The sequence below is a fragment of the Anas platyrhynchos genome, chromosome 13 (genome assembly GCF_047663525.1).
Source record: "Anas platyrhynchos isolate ZD024472 breed Pekin duck chromosome 13, IASCAAS_PekinDuck_T2T, whole genome shotgun sequence".
Classification (NCBI taxonomy): Eukaryota; Metazoa; Chordata; class Aves; order Anseriformes; family Anatidae; genus Anas; species Anas platyrhynchos.
This window is the reverse complement of record NC_092599.1, coordinates 17,912,797-17,926,308: the sequence shown is the minus strand read 5'-3', so window position 1 is coordinate 17,926,308 and position 13,512 is coordinate 17,912,797. Positions and strand designations below refer to the sequence as shown.

Genomic DNA, 13,512 nt, shown 5'->3' with positions numbered 1-13,512 from the left:
ACCCACGAGGCAGGGAGCAGGCAGAAGTACACGGGTGAGTTGCCTCAGCAGCCATCTGGGGCTCTGCACGGGACCTCAGCATCGCTGCAGGCTGGGGGAGGCAGGACAGAGCAGAAGGGATGTGCCAGCCACTCTCTGCCTCAGACGCTTTGTCCTCACACCCACAACCCTTTGCTTCTTCCCCAGGCCCTGGCAGCTGCTCCTGTGCCGCTCCTGTGCTGCCAAAGGCACCCACCGGCGCTGCTCCAACTTGACCAACAGAGCAGGCACCTGGGAGTGCGCCAGCTGTGCTGGCATGGACAACGGTAAGACGCGCAGGCCACATGCTGCTGGGCTGCAGGGGCTCAGGGCAGCCTTGCCAGAGTCTCTCTGACCCAGGATGGAGCAGAGCCTCTACAGCCGTGGGTCTGGAAGTCCATCCCACTCACCTTCCTGCCTCCTCTTACAGCCTCCAGTGCCAACCAGGGGCTCGCCAGCTCTAGCACCTCCAGTGCAGAGGCTCCGGGGCCCTCCCATGGCTCCCCAGCACCTGAAAGCAGCAGCCTCAGCAGCAGCAGCAGCAGCCAGGCAGCACCAGGGCCATCCCACAGCTCCCAGGGGACTGAGAGTGGAAGGCCAGCAAAAGAAGAGAGGGCAATCCGCCAACCTGTACGTCAGGCCCAGGACACCTGTAATGATCCTGGAAGAAGCCGCACGAGGAGCCGTGCTGCAGAACCCAGCGCTGAGAGCAGCACGCCCAGCTTGGCCAGACAGAGGGCACCAGGAACCTCCAGTCACTCCATGGTGCCCGCTGGCAGGTCGTCCCTCCCAGCCAGCGGGGACGACCCCAGAGAAGAAGCCGCTCACCGCTGGAACATCAGGCCACAGATGCCCAGAGCCAGCCCCAAAGACGCCGCAGGAGATGCCATGAACCACAAACCGGTGCTGGGAGCAGCAGCACCACCCGATCTCCCAGGCAGGCGGCATCGGGGTCCCCCAGTGGATCCCCAAGGCGTAAACGGCGACGATCCTCCAGCCAGCAGGGGCGACCCCAGAGAAGAAGCCATTCACCGTTACAACATCGGGCTCCAAATATCCAGAAGCAGACTGGAAGACGGTGTGGCAGCAGACCTGCTACAACCCCTAGTGCTCAGCGCAGCAGTGACAGCAGTAGCAGCTCTGACAGTGAAACAGCACCAGGAACGTCCAGCAGTTCCTGCATTACGGCTTGCAGTGCCAACCTGGGGCTCACCAGCCCTGGCACCTCCAGTCTGGATATTCTGGGGCCCTCCTGTGGCTCCCCAGCACCCGAAAGCAGCAGCTGCAGCACCAGCAGCCAGGCAGCACCAGGGCCATCCTACAGTTCCCTGGTACCTGAGAGCAGCAGCCCCACCAGGCAGCAGGGGACAGAGCAGAGGACAATTCGCCCACGTTTACATCAGGCCCAAGACACCTGCAACAGGCCCAGAAGACGCCACAGGAGCAGCCATGCACCACAAACCGGTGCTGGGAGCAGCAGCACCACCCGATCTCCCAGGCAGGCGGCATCGGGGTCCCCCAGTGGATCCCCAAGGTGTAAACGGAGACGATGCTCCAGCCAGCAGGGGACGGCCCGGGCAAGAAGCTGCTCCCCATTACGTCAGGCCACAAATACCCAGAGCCGGCCCCGGAGACAGCGTGGGAGCAGACGTGCTGCATCCCCCTGTGCTCAGAGCAGCAGCAGCAGCAGCAGCAGCAGCAGCTCTGAGAGCGAAACGGCATCGGGGTCCTCCAGCGATTCCCCGGTGCCTGAACGCAGCAGCCACTGCAGCCACGCCCGGCCAGTCCGGACACGAAGCCGCTCCCGGTTACAACGTCGGGCCTCAAATCCCTACAGCCGGCCTGAACAACGCCGCGGGAGCAGCCGTGCTCCAGCCCGACGTCGTGGCCCCAGTCCCCAGCCGCCATCACAATAAAGCTTGCTGCCAATCCCATCTGTGCGGAGAGATCACACGCGCGTGTCGGCTTCAGCCTCACTTGCACAGCTGAGCCATATCCCCCTGCCTCCCTTCCCTCCCCCCCGTTAGACCCCTGGTGTTTCCTCTCTAGGCTCCAAAGCCTTCTTTTCAAGCTCCAGAAGCTCCACTTGGCATCCCAGGTCTTCTTCTGATCATCTAAACCCTCAGTTTGCAGGCCCAGGGCCTCATTTGTAGGGACCAAGCCCTTTCGTTCAGGGCCCTAAGACTGCTCTCAGGAGACAAAACTGGCTTCTTAGTGCTTACACCCTCACTTTTCTGGCCCAGGCTTTCAATTTCAGGGCACAATATCTTCTTTTTTAGGGCCCTCAGTTGCACCGTGTTATAAATGAAGTCTCAACTGAATCTGAATTTAGTAATATTAATAAAAGAATATTGATAAAAAATATAAAAGGCAAGTAAACAGCACTGGGTGTGCGGGTGTCGTGGTTCCGCTCGAGTGGGCAGCTGAGCTCCACCACAGCCGCTCTCTCACTCCCCCTCCTCAAAGAGGAATGGGGAGAAAATATGTGAAAAGGGCTCAAGGGTTGAGATAAGGACGAGAAAATCACGCAATAATTATTGTTAACGGGCAAAACAGACTCAGCATAAGAAGACAGATAGTAAGATTTATTGCTCATTACTAACAAGCTAGAGAAGTGAGAAACAAAAGGAAAGAAACCAAAAGCACCTCTCCCCCATCCACCCTCTTCCACCTCCTCCCACCGAGTGGCGCAGGGGAACGGGGGAATGGGGATTATGGTCAGCCTCCAGTGCTTCTTCACTGCTCCTTCTCGGTCACTCTCGTCCCCTGTGCTGTGGTGTCCCACCCACGGGATGCAGTCCTTGATGAACTGATCTGGCGTGGGCTTCCCACAGGCAGCAGCTCTTCCAGAGCTGCTCCAGATATGGGTCCATACCACGGGGTCCATCACTCAGGAGAAAACTGCTCCAACCTGGCTCCCCTACGGGCAGCAGCTCCTGCTAGGTCACCTGCTCCTGCGTGGGCTCTTCTCCATGGGCTACAGGTCCAGCCTGGAATCTGCTCCAGCAGGGGTCTTCCACAGGCGGCAGCCTCCATCAGTGCAGGGCCACCTGCTCCACCGTGGTCTCCTCCATTGGCTGCAGCGTGGAAACCTGCGGCACCGTGGTACTCCATGGGCTGCAGGGGGACATCCTGCTTCACCATGGTCCTCACCACAGGCCGCAGGGGACTTCTGCTCCGGCGCCCCATGGCAACACTCCCAAATCTCCCCCTTCTTTATTAATATCAACCATTTTCTCAACACGAATTACCACTCCATATACAACAGCCTCATTTGGAGGGACCAAAGCATCACAGTAGGGTACAGGCCGTAAGCCAGAGACTCCAAAGGCCCAGGGTCCAGGTCTAAAGCCTCACCTTGACGACCAGGCCTGCCCACACTCCCTTCCCTCCCTCCCTCCCTTCCTCCCTCCCTCCCTCCCTCCCAGCCAGTGGGGACGATCCCAGAGAAGAAGCCGTTCACCGCTGGAACATCAGGCCACAGATGCCCAGAGCCAGCCCCAAAGACGCTGCAGGAGATGCCATGAACCACAAACCGATGCTGGGAGCAGCAGCACCACCCGATCTCCCAGGCAGGCGGCATCGGGGTCCCCCAGTGGATCCCCAAGGCGTAAATGGCGACGATCCTCCAGCCAGCAGGGGCGACCCCAGAGAAGAAGCCATTCACCGTTACAACATCGGGCTCCAAATACCCAGAGGCAGACTGGAAGACGGTGTGGCAGCAGACCTGCTACAACCCCTAGTGCTCAGAGCAGCAGTGACAGCAGTAGCAGCTCTGACAGTGAAACAGCACCAGGAACGTCCAGCAGTTCCTGCATTACGGCTTGCAGTGCCAACCTGGGGCTCACCAGCCCTGGCACCTCCAGTCTGGACGTTCTGGGGCCCTCCTGTGGCTCCCCAGCACCTGAAAGCTTCCATTGAGGGTCCTTACACCCATTTGGTGGGACCAAAGCATCACAGTAGGGTACAGGCTGTAATACACAATAAATGTTTGTTCATTGTCTTTTGTATTATAAAAACAAGGAGTTCCCACATCCCGTGAGGGACTGGGACACGAAAAGGGGGAAGCGATTTGTGCGTGTGTGTGTGAAGGCTCTCCGGAAGATGGGACAGAAGAAGAGTAAGCCTTCTGGTCCCATGGGTTGGGTAACATCTGATGTTAGGTTACCCCGGGATCAATGATTGAAAACTGGGAGGATTCCCCTTTTAGGCGGGGAAGCAATAAAGTAAAAATGATTATTGTGTTTAAGTTTGGGGTGGTAAACAGATTCGAGGAGACCACCTTTACTGGCCTGTATTTGGGTCCTTTGAAGATTGGGTTTGCCAGGCCCTAAATATTTATGTAAACTCAGAGGAACCTTTTAGTTTGGAAGAAAGTGAATATGCACATTTGTGGATCAGCTCGGAAACTCGAGCCAATTTATATCCTCTAAAAGAAAAAGGAGGGGATGGGAGGCACAAGAAAAACCGAGAATTAGAGATCCCAGCCCCACCGCCTCCCTATATTCCACCACCCCCACCTGCAGCCCCTCCGACTCCCGGGCTTCTTAATCTGCAACCCCAGGGAGATGCCAATAACAACTCTGATTCTAGCACTCAGGAACCAGTGACTAGGAATATGTGGCCATCCCCATTAACTCCGGGGATGTCCGAGATTTTAAGAAAGAGACAGGAGGAGGGTAAGCGAGCTTTAATGGCAACTGGCACAATGTTTCCAGCTGCTGAGGAATAATTCTAACTGGAATAATAACTGTACATTGTATATTGTATATATAAAAGCCCGGGCATTTTTGTTAAAGTGTTCTTTTATACATATGTTAATATGTAAATATGTAAATATAAGAACTGCCATTGAGGTGTATGTCTAAGGGAACAAAATTTGCCCAGGCATATTATCAGCTCATCAGGTTTAAATGTCCCCAGTGTAATTGTCTACAGGCAGTTAATTTACAGTGGTCTGATTTTACTTGTGTATTTATATATTGTGGATTTTGGAGGGATTGGGATTGACTAGTAAAGAGCTTCTAGGAAAACAGTGGAATATTAACCACTGTAGATTACAATAGGAAAAGTTCAAAGCAAAGAAATCCCGAGGAAAAGCCTCCTAGGATGTATACTAACACATTGGAGGGATATAGTGGGGTGAGAGGGTACAGAAAGTAAAAGAACTCTTATCAAATATTGTAATCAGTGGTGGCCACTTTATAAACTAGAGGATGGAGCGAAGTGGCCCCTAAATGGAAGTATTAATTATAACACCATATTACAGTCAATGTTGGTTTTGTGGAAAGAAGGAAAACAGGATGAAATGTTGTATATTGATGTTGTTTCAGCATCTTGGAGGGAAAAGGTACGGAATTAAGTTGGCCCCTGACTGAGCCTTTGATGTCGGCATTAGAAAAGTAAAGGCTAGAGAAAGATAAAGGAAGTGGTAAAAGGTTTGTTGAAAGTGTTAAAGGTATTCGAAGTTGAATGAGCAGGGAAAGGTGATGTAGGCATTATCTAAGTAACAGTCTAGAAGTTTTGGTATATTTGCATATTTGCTGTGGTGTTTGTTCAGTTTCCCAAGCATCGGGGAGTGGGGAACAGCCTGCTCCACCAGGGGCCTCTCCAGCGGCCGCAGGGGGGCTTCGGCTCCAGCGCCTGGAGCGCCTTCTCCCCCTCCTTCTGCACTGACTTTGGTGTCTGCGGGGGGGTTTCTTGCTCTCCCAACTGCTGTTGAGCAGCAGGTTTTTGTGTGGGTTTTTTAGTTTTTTTTATATGTCAAAGGGTAAATAAAAAGGTCTTCTGTAACCTATCTAGAGGGGGACGGGATCCAGAGTTTTGACCTTTCCAAAGTATACAGGTAGACTTTACTGAGTTACTTGTTTGTCCTAATTGACCACGTGACTGAATGGGTGTAAAGCTTTACTGCAAGGATTAAAGCAGGCCTTAGAGATTGAGTGGGATTTTCACAGCCCCTGGCACCCCTCCTCTTCTGGAAAGGTAGAGCGAATGAATGGTGAAATTAAGAAACAACTAACAAAACTTGTGCTGGAAACTAAGGCTTCTTGGGTAAAATGCTTACCCCTTGCACTGTTAAACATATGGACACAGCCCAGAACTGATGTAGGAATTTCTCCTTTTGAAATGCTATATGGTATACCCTATGACTTGGAATTGCCACTTGATCACCCTCAATTCTAATTAAGACTTGGAAAGTCTTAAGAATTGGAAAGACTTGCTTTAACACCACGATGGGGAAGGCCCCTATGTTGTTTTGCTTACCACAGAAACGGCTATTCGAACTGCGGAGAAAGGATGGACGCATGCCAGCCGTGTGAAAGGACCAATCCGGGAAGGTAAATGGGAGGCAGCTCCAAGGCCCTGACGACTTGAAGCTGACACTAAGACGGACTCGATAAGTATTTTATATTATCTGTGTATCGTGGGAAGGGGAGGAGGCCCTGTTTCAAAGGCTCCCTAGTAGGTTCCCCTGAAGAACACTGCTGCTGCCAAGAAGAACCGATACCTTGTAGTTCGCTGCAACCGAACTGACAAGCGAGGCAGAGAAGTGAAAACGGTGGGGGACTGAGGGGCCGCCAATTTAGATGGGCTCCAACCACCTCCTACGATACACGGGAGTCAGTATCATCGTTTTGGTCAGCTATGGGTCTGCGCATCCCCATCAGCCTTTTAAATGGAGCTTGATCAGATGAAAGGATCAATTCATCATCCAGCAAACGACAGCGGGTGCTCCCAGTTTCTGAATCACATTATGTGACCTGGTGTCAGTGCAGCCATGCTTTAACCAATCAGGATTTTATTTCTGCCCAAGTTCTAAGCCAGGAAAGGGGTACTGTAATTTACCTGAAGGTGTATTACTGTGCATACCGGGGGTGTGAAACCATTGCTATGGACTGGACACTTGGGCTGGTTGGGATAAAATTTTACAAGTGGGATATGGGCTGCAAGGTTGTAACCAACAAGCAGGTCCCCGTTACAGGTGGCAAGGGCATGGTATAGGGTATACAGGAACCTTCCATGGAAATAAAGAAATTTGCAAGGTTCTATATATAAATATAACAAACTTGGATGATACTAGCTGGGTACTAGGAAAAATGTGAGGTGTCAGATTTTACAAACAGAACAGATAGGGGAGGACTCATACTAATAAAAAGGAGGATGCTGATAGGCCCCAGGCAGTAGGACTAAATGAGGTATTGTCAGAAAATGTCCAGGGAATCCAGCCTGCGGAAAATACTACAGTGCCAACCCTCGGCAGCCCTACGAGCTCAGGTAAAGCCGAGAATGATAACATAGCTGGGAATAACATATGGGGGGGTCATGAATGCCAGCTACCAATTATTAAACAAAACAAACCCAAATGTAACAAAACACTGTTGATTATGCTTTAGTATAAGGCCTTCATATTATGATGGTATTGGGAATCCTGGGGAGCCCTCCCGCGCAAACGAGAACAACCCTCTACAATGCAGTTGGGGAAAAGACATAAGGGTAACACTAACACAAGTCACTGGAGGTGGTAGGTGTGTGTGCACGGTTCCTAGTGGGAAGTGTCACCTACGTAATATCTTGGAGAATGGAAAACAATCAGCCGAGTGGTTAATCCCAGTCAACAACGCTAGGTGGGTTTGTTTGTGAGTGGGCATAACTCCTTGTCTATCACTAAAACTCTTTAATGCGTCTCGTGATTTCTGTATACAGGTGATAATTATACCAAGGATTCTATACCACCCTGAGGATTATATGTACATCCAGACACAGTGGAAAGTCATCATCTGGAAAGACGGGAACCATTCACGGCTCTAACTTTGGCCACCCTAATAATCCTGGGAGGAGCTGGAGTGGGGACCAGGGTAGCCTCATTGGTTAAACAAAATCAAGAATTTACTTCCTTATGCATTGCTGTGGACGAGGACCTGACCCAAATTGAACAATCCATCTCGGCCCTGGAAAATCTATCAGGCCATTTTCAGAGGTAGTGTTACAAAATCGTAGGGGATTAGATTTGGTATTTTTTTACAACAGGGCGGGCTGTGTGCAGCCCTGAAAGAGGAATGCTGTGTGTATGCTGATCACACTGGAGTGGTAAGAAATACAATGGCAAGACCCAGGGAAGGGTTGAAAAAAAAAAAAAAAAAAAAAAGGAAATGGGAGAATGATGAAGCCCGACAGAGCTGGTACGAATCTTGGTTTAATTATTCACCTTGGCTTCCTACTCTATTATCAACAATAACAGGACCTTTGTTGTTCTTAATAATAGCACTAACTTTTGGACCATGTATTTTTAATAAATTGATTGCGATTGTAAAGGGACATTTAGAAGCGGCACATTTAATGCTCATACATGCCAGATACGAGCCAATAAGTACCAACGAAGGAATCGAGGAAACATTAGTTCTTAGTAGCCAGGCATTGCCGAGATTCAATGAACAAAATGAGTAACTAAAAGAAAAAGGAGGGATTGTAATACACAATAAATGTTTGTTCATTGTCTTTTGTATTATAAAAACAAGGAGTTCTGTTTGAGGAACGGGAGTTGTGAAAACTCCCTGCTGAAGTAAGGAGCTGTATAAGGCTTGGCTAGACACTATGAAAATTCTTTTGCTTAATGTAAGAAAAAAGAGAACCCCCTCCCCTTCTCTCCTTCTGCATCTCAGTTGCCTCTTTTGTTCAGAGATACTGCTGCAAAGCTCATGTAGCCATCTCCTGATAAGTTGCTAACCTAGTGTATCAACATCCTGCCTTCCTGTCTCACGCTGGGCCAACATGACCAAATAAAAAAAGAAGTTGAACCACAACGCCGAGGAAGACTACGGCCTTCATCTTCACGACCACCAGAGGGACAGAGATGACCCCCTAGCAACAGTGCGCGCAGTTGCAGAATATACCAGGATGTGCTGCGTAATCCCGGAATTACCGAGATATAAAAAGGGACCCTGGGGGGGGTGAGGTGCGTGCCGTTGGTGGAGCCGAGACTCCCCGGCCGCCCAGCGCTGTTTTGCTTGCTGTTGCTTACTCAGTAAATTCCTTTCTATTATTAATGCAATGCTCTCTGAAAATTAATTAAGGGGGCAACTTATAACAGGTAGTAAGAAGCAAACATCCCTTTTTGTGTTTTGGATGAAATCGACACCAGTTTAGGCCTCATCAAACTCACCGTCATACACGCAGTTACAGCGCAACTACCGTTTCTTGCTCAGGGGTTACGTTGTGAGGTACCCCTGTCCAATAAAGGACCAAGACATTTTGGTTTGTGGGGGACAGACTCTCAGTAGGGAAGTCCATCTGATTTTCAGTGGGGAGATCAGTGAATGTACTGATGGAAAATTGTAAAACCACATCATTAGGATGAGGTATTTCATCTTTCATTCCCATTTTACAGACAGACTCATGAGGCACAGAGAGGGGAGTGACGGTTATAAGGCTACTCAAGAAATGTAGGGCAAAACATGAGAATACCAAGCAAGTATTCTTAGTTATTTCCTATGCAGATCTACTTTACATCCCAGCTGATGAGTGCTTATTTATCTTGAACATTGATTCACAAAGAAAACATTGAAGGTAAACCACAGAGGGCCCTGTTATATTCTTGTCTCCAAAGTACATGGCAACGCTCTGATAATTTCAGGTTCATTCTTAGAACTTTACTATTAAAATACCTGTGAGCTAAACTATTCTAGGTAACATGAAAATAAGCAAATATCAACGATAACACTTGGTTTCAAAATTCCTTGAAATTTTGTCAAATCAAGTCAGTCTTATATGTAAGTAGACCATATCTAGGATAGATATGTCTATATTCTCTCATTGTGCAGACATATTACAAAGAGACGTACATTAGAGTGAAAAGTAGACAAAACATCAGAAAACTATAGGTCAGTTGCTTTTCTCCACATCTCATTATCTTCATACAGCCTTGAGAGGGAAACCACAGTATACGCCATTCAGTCAATTAACTAAATCACACTAATTTATTCAACTGAACATGCAGAATACATATCTGTTCTTGTTTCTTTTTCTGATTATAAGTTCAGATTGTTCTTCAGCCAGAATATTTGCTATCTGAAGGACAAGCTCTCTTTAAGACGAGTCATGACAATATATTTTTTTTTTTTTTTTTTAGAATATCAGTGATTGTACAGATGCTTTCACGAATGTCTGGATTTCTCTTTTTATGATGAGACAGCAATGACAAGGCAGCAGCTAGATGACTAGGCAGTAGGTCTGAAAAGTGAACCCTGAGGATTATAGTCAATCACAAATTGGGAATGTGTCAGAAATGTCATATTGTTGTGAAAAAAGGTATTACACTGGCATTTATAAGCAGGAGTGTCATATCCAAGACATGAAGTAACTCATAGTTCTTCTGCATGAGATGGAATCTCAGCTGAAGCGTGTCTAGTTGGAAGAACTGCTTATGTAGAGCAATTGGACAGAGTCAAGAAGAGACTGATGAGAGTGACATGTGAGGAAAGACTGAAATAACTCAGTCTAGAAAATGTAAATTTGACAAAACAGGTCGTTATAGAAGGCATGACCATTAGATTACATTGCAAAATAATGTTGTACTTAGGAGAGAAGGTCAACTCCGTCTTTACCTAGGAGGATAGGATTATTTCCATTGCTGGAAATTTTAATAGCAGGCTAGACAAGCATATTTCAAGAACAGTTCAAGTAAAGTTGATCCTGCCTTGAGACAAGGGACAGTACTAAGAGGACCGAAGATCACTTTCATGGCAGTTTTCAGGATTTATCCTTTCAGGAGGTTTTCTGATCTCATTGAAGTGCCACAGAAACTGCAGTACTCTATACTGCCCTACGGAGGCTGAAAGCCCATACCTTTTGTAAAATCATCTCTCAGATTTCCATTCCTGTTTTACAGTCTTTTGGCTCAAGACTATCTTTGTGAGAATAGCCTATTTTGTGTTGTCTGTGGCTGATTCATTGCTTCTAATGTGGGGTACTCCATTACTTACTATTTCTTGATACTGAGCTTAGTTATCCTGTATCAAATTAAGGTCCAAAACCAACACCAGCTTTCTGAAAAGTCTGATATAACCCTCTTTTCCAAATTGTAATGAGAGCAACTAGACATACATTGCTTCAAATGTTAACACTCTTGCCGTTGCTGTGCAGTTTTCAGCTGTCCATTGCCTGGCTCTGAATGTCCTGTTGTTCACATTGCCATGCTCATGATTTCCTGCCAAATATCCTATCTGGGGATGCTAGTACCAGTTCATATGTGGTTGTCCCTCTGAACTAACAGTATGTCTTTCTAGGGGGAAGCTGCTAGCTTCTGTTGGTGCAGAATTTCTTAGCCACTGGTTGAGGAGTAGAACTGAAAAACAGTTACAAAGGAAAGACAGGCTCTCACTATCTGACTAATTAAACTCTTTGTGATGACATATTTGGAAATATCCTTTAAAATCATAAACATTTCCAATCATGTATTCTCAATCTTTTTGCGTGTTATTGTGTCCTTCCATAATAGCAGTCGTATTAGAGTTTGCCTAGTACCATTAGATAAAACACATTCTATTCATACAATGAGAACTCATTTAATATTATATTTACCGATATTTAACACCTAATATTAACTTATTTTCATGCTGTGAAGCTTCTACTGACAGTAAAATTAAGTTGCCATATGCAGAAGGTGCTGGAGAGTTTTGTTATCAAAGGTGGTTGTTTTCTGGATGTTTGGGGACTTTTTCAAGGGACTGGGAAGTTAATTCCCGGTGCCATCTCAGCAGAAACAAACAGGCTAGGTACTTCTTAAAGACGTATTTTACATTCTTAGGCTTATTAAAGGAAACAGAAATGTCAGTCTGTAAAAATATTTGCCTATGTAGCGTTTTCTTGCATCTTCTCAAGGAAGTTAGTCATAAAATTGTAAAAGAATGAGATGTCCTAGTAGTGTTTTTTGTTAATTTTGGACTCCATACAACTCAAAAAAACAGGTTTTTTATAGAGTTTCATGAAACTTAAGTCATGATTTGTCATTAGACTCATTTCTGTCTCTGTTTTCCACAGAATGTTCCTGTAAAGTTTTTGTATCCCATGCTAGCTGTAGTCCACAAGAAATATTTTGACACTTGCTTTTAAATAAAGCCCGTTTCTCTCTCACAAGGTGATTTGAACAGTAGTTGGAGGATGGGCTATAGTTATTTACATTAGCCAGTTCCAGTTTCCCCAGATCAACACAAATTCCCATGGAAATTCTAGTTACATTAACTTTGACAGAGATATGGGACTGTTTTGGGAAACTTAAAAAAAAAAAAAAAAGTAAAAAAAAGAAAACCAGCAAGGGAATACTTTTCATTTTTATTAATATGCAGTATCTTAATTTTGTTTATTAAAGAAATAAATTAAGGTTAGTTTCTGCTTAGTTTCAGACAGTTTTCACAGCAGACAAATAAAAGAGAAGTCGGACAAATATTGGCCAAGCATCAGCCCAGTAAGAAATCCCATAGTACCAGAAATCCCAAGGTGGACAGCAATAAAGCGAATAGCATGAGAAAAGAGAACACTAAAAATGACTATGTAGCTATCATACTCAATGGAAAATGATTTTGTATTCTCGGAGTTTAAACACACCTTGATGAGGAATTCTTAGGGCACCGTTGGATCCAGCTGATGTGCCATCCCGTCAGTATGACCCGGGGGCTCTCTGCAGCCATTGCACTTACAATACAATGCATTTTGCAATTTTGTCCTCAGCTAGCTCTCAATGTGTATTACAAACTGTATGCATTTAAAAATGATGTAAACATTAATTTTCTCTGCATCACAGCTTTCGACACTCCCAAAGTTATTGCTTTTCTTCTCCCCATAGAAATTCATGCAGAAGGTCTGAGGCTGCAGTTTCAGGGGGATTTAAGGGCACTTACAACCTCTGATTTTCACGCATCCTTACAGCTCCATTATCAGATTTATTTACCTTTTGTTTGAGAAATATTTGTTCCTTCATGGGTCGTTAGTTTTTCTGCTCCATCAATCACCTAGGTAAGTTAAATGACGCACAGCTTCTATTTTGCCAAGTTCTGACTGCGTCACCTTCACCGCATGCAGCTGTGCTGTGGCCAGGCAGCAAAGGGTAAGGACAAAACTTCAGGCTCCTGCAAGACAGTCAGGAACAGGCCATTTCATTATTTTATTTTTTTCGGGGGGTGTGGGGGGTGTATTTCCATTGGAAGGTAAACTGTAATAATTAGCTGTCTCCACTAGATGTCCATATTTCAGCAATTTTCAGTCACAACTTCAATGAACACAGTTGCCCTGTGCAAAATGCACAAAAAGTGCTACGCTCCACTGAAAGTTGTAAAGACAAGACCGACTTTTCATACTAGTGACGCTGTGTGCCTCGGTCTTTATATAAAAAGGCACTGAATCTGATGCAAAACACACACACACAAAACCCCTTTTACTTCATGCATCTAATAGTCATTAAACCACATTCAGAAAAAGGACCTAGAAGGCTATCAGATC

At 46.5% G+C, this 13,512-nt stretch overlaps 1 long non-coding RNA gene across 1 annotated transcript in view; it reads right to left on the bottom strand.

Annotated features, from left to right (window-relative positions):
• Positions 1-3,460: 3,460 nt before the first annotated feature.
• The window catches only part of LOC106015206 (uncharacterized), a 31,953-nt gene continuing 21,901 nt past the window's right edge, over positions 3,461-13,512 (bottom strand). Inside the window, exon 4 of the long non-coding RNA XR_005269281.2 lies at positions 3,461-13,142. This is a non-coding gene — a long non-coding RNA (uncharacterized lncRNA). The remainder of the gene's footprint in view (positions 13,143-13,512) is intronic.